Below are 7,925 nucleotides of genomic sequence, written 5' to 3'. Positions count from 1 at the left end.
TGGCGGTAGGAGCTGACAAAGAACTTGAAATTGCAGCGCCACCATGCGGAGGAGGAGTGAACAATAGGTTAATTGCGGCAAGATGTCGTTTAGATTTAGATGCTATGTTTTGTGGACAGTCATGTTGTTATTTATGAGTTATTTTTTAAAATACTATACAGTAAAATATGGAAAACTTGGAATAGTAAACGCTATCTCTGTAGTTTAATCAGTCTTTTCTCTTTAACACAGTTTGAAATTATCAGACAGTATGGACTGTTTTGTGAGCCAAAGACAGGGTCCACTCTCTGATAATTCCTAATGTGGAGGGTATTCTACGATTATACGTCAGTGGAGATATGGAATGTATATTTATTCGAGCTTTCTTTCTATTCTGACCTGTAATACTTCGCTGGGGGATTATTATTATTATTATTATTATTATTATTATTATTATAATCACTCTTCGCTGGCGGAATTATTACTTAATTATTCTATAATATATTACACATATTATTATTATTATTATTAATAATAATAATAATATTTGTGCGTAGGGATATTAATGCTAGTTTCCACTGATGAGGTTCCAGTATCTTTTTGCATAGGGATATTACAGAACCATCCTGTAAGGACTTGCACTTGTGGTGAGCCGGAGCCTACCCAGCAGACAAGTACACCCTGGACAGGGCAGCAGTCCATCGCAGGGTAGCACACACACAGAGGGCAATTTAGAGTGACCAATCAACCAGAACAGCACTGGAGTAACCAGAGAAAACCCACACAAACACGAGGAGAACATACAAACTCCACACATACAGACCCCTACACCAGAATTGAACCCAGGACCCTGGTTCTGTGAGACAGCAGCGCTAACCACAACGACACCATGCATTATTATTATTGTTGTTGTTGTTGCAAATACTATATTCCAAATATCGCTCTATCAAATGAATGTTTGCAAATAACTCAGTAAACTGGTCAGACAACACAGTCTGCGCTGACCCTACTGACTGTTCTGGGAATTACATGGAGCTGGACTCCTATGTATTTCAGTATTGATATTTCAAGCTTAAATACCAATATAATGCTAAACATGTGTTTTCTGTAAATAGACTGACAAGTATTGACCAAGGATTATTCTGGGATTGGGTTTCTATGTATTGCAGTGTGTGTGTTTGTCTATGGGGGAAGGTACATTTAAGAGTTTAATTAAGCTGTGTTATTCTTTCAAGTGCCTGCTTCTTCAAGCCATCAAAATAAACATAAAGCAAACAGGGCTTAAAACAAATACCCTGAACACACTAGATCAGCGCTCCCATGATGTGGATTCACTGTAGGCCTGGATCAGACTGCCACAAAACTGACAACGCTCAAATTGAAATAGATAATTTCATAATATACTGCATGGACTGAACAAAGAGGGGAAGGGGGTTGCTTTATTTATATCAAATAAGTTTCTCTGTTTATAAAAGCAAAGCAAAACTTGACCCTCTAGAAGCTGTATTTGCTAAACTTAAATTAGGCAGAAATAAAGACTGGACTGTTGGCTGTCATACAGAGCCCCCTCCTCTGATCCACCTACCTTTGAAAATTACAGTAAGCTTTTGGAGAGATGGAATCAGGCAAGGAATTGATTTTAATGGGTGATGTAAATCTAAGCTGACAAAATAGGAGTTCTGAAAAAGCAAAATGCTTGCTGGATAACTGGCACTTATATAAAATTATTAATCAACCTACTAGGACAAATACTCAGTCAGGTAATCACTCTATTATAGATTGGATTATTGTCTCAAACACAGTGACCAAATGTGGGGTACTAGCAGATGAGTTTAGCGACCACTGTCTTAACTAAGATATACAGAGTGTTTTTTCTGGAACTTCAAAAATGGTTTGATGAAAATGGTGAAAAAAAAAGACAAATATCATGCTATTTGGTTTGGAGAAAATTATACAAAATACTAGTAATGCTACGCCAATGGAGAGAGTTGATACTTTAAAATATCTAGGTGTTTATATTGACACATCTCTTAAATTTGAAAAACATATCAAAGATGTATGTAGTAAAATTGGTAGGAAACTCTGAGTATTGTATGGTTAGCGACATTGTTTCAATTTTACAGCACGGTTTAAATTAGCTCAACAACTTCTATTCCCTATTCTAGACTACAACGATGTGATCTATAGGAATGCTAGTGAGGAGTCACTGAAGAAAATCGATACAATAGGATATGTAGATTTGTTCTTCTGTGCACTCCCCTAGAACATCATTGTACTCTAGACTTAATTTGTTATCACACATGTGAGTATAAAGCTTATTCAATGTCTGTGTCACAAAATATTTTATAAATCTGTGACAAATATAATGAACCTTGAAGAGGCCTTGACAGTTCTTTCCCAGAGTCGGGAAGTCGGTCAATCTGGAAGAAGGCGAGACTCTGTTGAAAGAACATAGTGACCTGGAAGGATAAGGATGTAGCAGCTGCAGACTGTAGAGACAGCCGCACTCGTTTACCAAGGGGTCATGTGTGACAGGATAAAAGGGGCCGGAGAATCGCAATCTGCTCCTTTGCTTGGTTTGTGAATTTGAACCTGAAGGACCATGAGAAATGCAGTAACCACTGTGTTTATAAAAAGAATATTCATGAGTGTTGTTTGTGCTTGTTAGTAATTGTCTTTACTACACGTATCCGGAGCTGTTGCCTTGGGCCAACACAAAGCCGGAACAGCTCTTCACTCCAGTCACTGAAATGACTCCACGAGCACGGCTGCACACACCTGGACTGGTGACCGTGTTCAGTATAATTGTGGGGCGGATAGCGTGTATTTATTATTTGGGCTGCAATCCCTGGTTATACCCTCCATGCATTACACATTGGTGTGCATTGCCAGAGATTTGTTGTTTGGTCACTAGAGTGGGAGTTATAAATAAAAGACACCCTTTTCCAAACGGATTACAGTCTCCTGACTGTGTTTGTTCTTGCACTGCATCACCTCTGCACCTGTTCACAATCAGCAGCCACTTTGCTACAAATACCAACTTTAAAAAATCTTTTGCTTTTGCTGCTATCTCTGACTGGAACCGTTTACCTGCTGCACTTAGATCAGAGACCTCACACTGTCATTTAACAAAACTGATGTTTCAGTACTTGACAAAGCCTTGGGTATGTACTGCAGAATTTTAATGTATACTATCTGTTGTACTGTCGTGTGTGTGTGTGTGTATGTGTATATATATATATATATATATATATATATATATATATATATATATATATATATATATATTTTTTTTTTTTTTTTTAAACTGTAACCTTGAGCTGTTCTCATTAGTACGCCATTGTAAACAAGCTAAGGGTAGTTCATATGGCTTTCCTAAATCAACTATTTTTTAAATAAAAAATTCAATAAATATGTAATTAATTGGGAGTATATGTGTGTAGGGGTATATGTGTGTGCATTTTTAAGCAGGCATCATCGTGGTGCAGAGAGCCAACACTGTTGTTTGCCCCCCTACCCAGTACTTAATCATTATTATTTCGTTTATACTATCTACACAAATACAATGTTTCTATAGGTACTGATATAATTTTCTCTAGTTCTGGATTCTCTATAACATAATGTATGGGTCTTTACAGGGGTGTGTATGGGTATGTATGTATATATGTGTATCTATTGTGACAAAGTTGTAGAAGGGTGCTATATAAATTATAGGTTAGGGTGCAGAACCTCCAGTCTGGAATGGTTTACATGGTATTGTATGCAGTATATGGGGATTGTCAGGTTTTGTTGTTAATTTGGACTACCCACCACTATTGGCCGGTAGTCTGGAATGGTGTGGGTTCTAGAACCTCCTGAGCAGGCCTCGATTGATTGGTTTGGGGAACAGGAAGTTTCACCTCCTTGAGGATCAAAAGGAAGCTGTCATGAGTCAGAAATGGGGGAAGTAAGTTGGAAGGACTCTGGGGTGTATACGCTGCGCACTGGAGACTTCTCTCAGATACAAAACAAAAAAACATACACTGCACACAATACTATATAAATCATTCCAGACTGGAGGTGCTGCACCCAAACCTCCTATAGTTTATACAGCACTCTTCTACGACTTTGTCACAAATATATAATATATACATTTCTGCACTTGCATTACTTTTTTACAATCATAGGTTTTAATACATTTTTTGTACTTTTTTACATTCATAGGTTTTAAAACATTTTTTTATTAGTGTACTGAGAGTCTTAATAAAGATTTTTAACAGCAATCACGCATGTTTGTTTTGATTACTGTACTGGTGACTGGGGGACATTTTGAATGTAAGGTTATTATGTCGGAGTTTATACCGTCCGTCGCTTACTGCGGGCAATTCACGTTACATAAACACATCCACTCTCAGTGGTGGCGACTGAGATATATATATATATATATATATATATATATATGTGTGTGTGTGTGTGTGTGTGTGTGTGTGTGTGTGTGTGTGCAAATTGTAGTAATATCCCATTTTTGTAGCCTTCATTTTATAACGATGTACTGTAGCCTATACTGTGATATTAAACAGTATTTTAATTTTTATACTGGGGCACTTCCCTAGTCCATAGTATTTTGACAGCGCCTGCACTGCCGCTGTGTGCACATCACATAAGAGTAGCACATTGACTCGGTGTTCAGTACTGGAATTTTTATTTATTTATTTATTTTTTAAATGTGGTAGTGGGAACAGAAAATGGTCTTGTGCAGAGCTACTTTTTAAAAAACATTTTATATATTTAAAAAAAAAAAAAAAAAAAAAAAAAAATAATAATAATAATAATAATAATAATAATAATAATAATAATAATAATCACCCTTCGGAGCATTGGGCCCTGGAGAAATTCTCCTGTCCTCCCCGCCCTCTCAGTGGGCCTGAAATCAAGAAAGAAAATAGAAACAAAACCATTGTTGACGGTTTGTGACTGCTACAGACCCTAAAATGTATACAAACTCCAGTCCTAATTTTACTTCAAAGCAATAGGAGCTACAGCATTATAAATACAAGTTCTGCAAGACATATGTAATTGTAAAAACATATAATAAATTGCAATCTTTCATGCGTTAGCTGTATAATTCCATCTATTGTCTATCACTGAAGCTGCCATTTTGTTTGGTCATCAAGCGATCGCAATACACAGTACACGTCATAATGCCTTCCCTGGCACCCGGAAGTCAGCCATCTTGGGGATGGCACGTGGCTGCGAGGTTACTAAACAACTTCATTGTGGTCAGCTGCAGGGCATGCAGATTGGATAGACCGTGGCGCCGGACTGATCACAGGGAGGCGTTGGGTAGTACAAAGGGGAATACAGCTGCATGAGTATGATTCCTCATGCTGAATTTACTAACCTGCCGGAGCAATTGTTTGTTCATCTTGCTTTGCAGAGGATTAGCAGATGGGAGCTGCAGCCACAGAGCTATCACTGACTGCACTGCACAAGACACGGACCACATCCTGGTTTTGGAGAGCATAATTTAGTGCACCGTGGATTAACAGGGGGATTACTTGTCGCTGTAGAGAGGTGGATTTATTGTTTTTGCTTTGGAAAATAAAAGATGGACGTCTTGGCAACTGTAATACTGTTTGGATCTGCTTCTTTTCCACACACCACACAATCCTGTCACAGGGCTACCATTCGGTTCCAGAGCCTGTACCAGTGACCCGGTCAGTCAGTTCCACAGTCTGTACCAGTGACCTGGTCAGTCAGTACCAGAGCCAGTACCAGTGACCTGGTCAGCTGGTACCAGAGCAGGTCCCAGTCACCTTCATTGGTACTAAGGTCAGTACTGGTCACCTGGATCATACCAGAATTGGTAGCAGTGACCCATTTAGTTCCGGTTCGGCACCAAGACTGTTACCAGTGCTCCATTTTTATGAATTCTGTGTACACAACAGTTTTCAGCACCAGTCACCTTACTAACTGTTCTTGTGCGCGTACAGTTTTTTCAACCTTGCACCATGCCTGGGTTTCACTTTTGTGCTGGTTTGCAAGAGGTCGACCAACGGTTTGAACCCACGACCCTGAGATTAAGAGTTTCATGCTGTACCGGAGGAGCTGTCCAGGCTAACACAAGTTTCTTCATCGCTTGTGCAGCAGATGTCCCATTCTCAATGCTTCTGGCTATTTTACAGCTAATGAAAAATGCTTGCAATCAAGGTACTTGCCATCACAACAGTTGCAATCTGTAATGTTTTGGTTAAAGAAATGCAACTAAAGACCATGTCATTTATTGGTGGTTTTAATATCATTCAGGTTTTATTTCAAATTATCTAGAATCGTTAGACTGTAAGCACTTTGTACCAATCGCTTGCATTAACTGACAACAAAACAGGGTTCAAGTCCCGCTGTCACCTAGTGGTTTCTGTTGATCTTCCATTATTTTGCCAGTTCATGGTATTTATTCCTTGATTCTTCATACAAAGAAATTCATCAATGGCCTGTACAGGGATCGAACCCAAAAACTTGGTGTTATTAGCACCACTCTAACCATCCGCTGAACGCCCACCTGTTATATCACCCCTTGCTATCCTGCAGTCCTGGAGTTGGCTCCCCATTTTTACTGTCTGCTTATGCCTTAGCCGCAATATACATAAGCACTTAGAATTACTGTTAGTTTTATTTTGTACTACACATCACAAACAATATACAAAAAGTAAAAACAAAGCATTAATATCGTACTGTTATCATACACACATGTATTGCAAAATAACACAAAGCAAATTAAATATCTACTTGCTGAAGCAGTTTATATTTTAGCCAATGAATGTTCACGTGCGGCAGCAATGCACTAGCAAAAGCGACAAAGCAGAGACGTCAGCTCCCTAGCAACAAGCCTCCTATGTTGGGAATGGATTATTTCAATGCAGTGGGTTTGTGCATTTGAAAAAGGAGAGGAACACCCACGCAATTAATTGGAGACTGAAGTTGATAAGCAATTACCCTCCGCTGTACGAATTCAAACGGTGTGCTGCTTTTTATACAAAAAATGAGAAAAAGCAGGTTGCGTAGAGGATTTATACTGGACCCTGATGGCCCTGATAAAACGAGGGAGTGGTTGGACAGTATTTGTTAGCCTATTTGTTTTTCTATGGGTCTCTCACTATATTGTGGATCGATATATAGCGAATTTATATTGGACCCAGACACCCACGATATGAGTAGGTGGTGTATTTGTAGTTATTTATTGTAACTATGCTACGAATGTCAAATTTTATTTACTACAAGGTTAAAGGCTGTCAGGCTCCCACAACTCTACCTGTGTTAAGTCTCAAAATTAAACAAACAAGCCATTTTGGCAAGCCCTACATTCAGAAAATAGAAAGCCGATTTGAACATCTAGAACATTTATTAAGACAAAAAAAAAAACAAAAAAAAAAAAACACACATTTTAAAAAATAAACTAAAAATAAAAGCAGGTTTGCCAGCAAAAAACTCATTTATCACAAACATTGCCAGTCAAAAAATGTTTTAAAACAAAGAAATGTAACATTTTCTCTTATGGACTACCACTATACACTTCAAAGCTGCTTTTCTTCTCCAGTGTTAGAACAGACTTTAGAAAAGCTGTATTCACCAAAGCGTTTGTATATTACCACATTACTTTAAAAGGAGTGATAATAACTAATGCCTAAACATTTATTTTCTATATTTCCAATAGCATGCTATTGATAACCTGTTGGATCCTGTCACCACTGATCACATGGCCTAATTGATATTAGACCTTTTGAGCGAGTTTAAACTACAATATGGGATTACCTACCTGGATGCATTTTCCAAATGCAAGTACAAGATACACGCAAAGAACCAAGGGATCTTCGAGAAGAAGAGGGGAAACAAGCTTTCAATTGTTAAGAATAATATTTTCAAATCTTGGTTAGCATCCCTTTAACATTCCCACATGCCCTTTTTATTTT

Source organism: Polyodon spathula, chromosome 26 (genome assembly GCF_017654505.1).
Source record: "Polyodon spathula isolate WHYD16114869_AA chromosome 26, ASM1765450v1, whole genome shotgun sequence".
Lineage (NCBI taxonomy): Eukaryota > Metazoa > Chordata > Actinopteri > Acipenseriformes > Polyodontidae > Polyodon > Polyodon spathula.
This window is presented reverse-complemented; position numbering follows the sequence as displayed.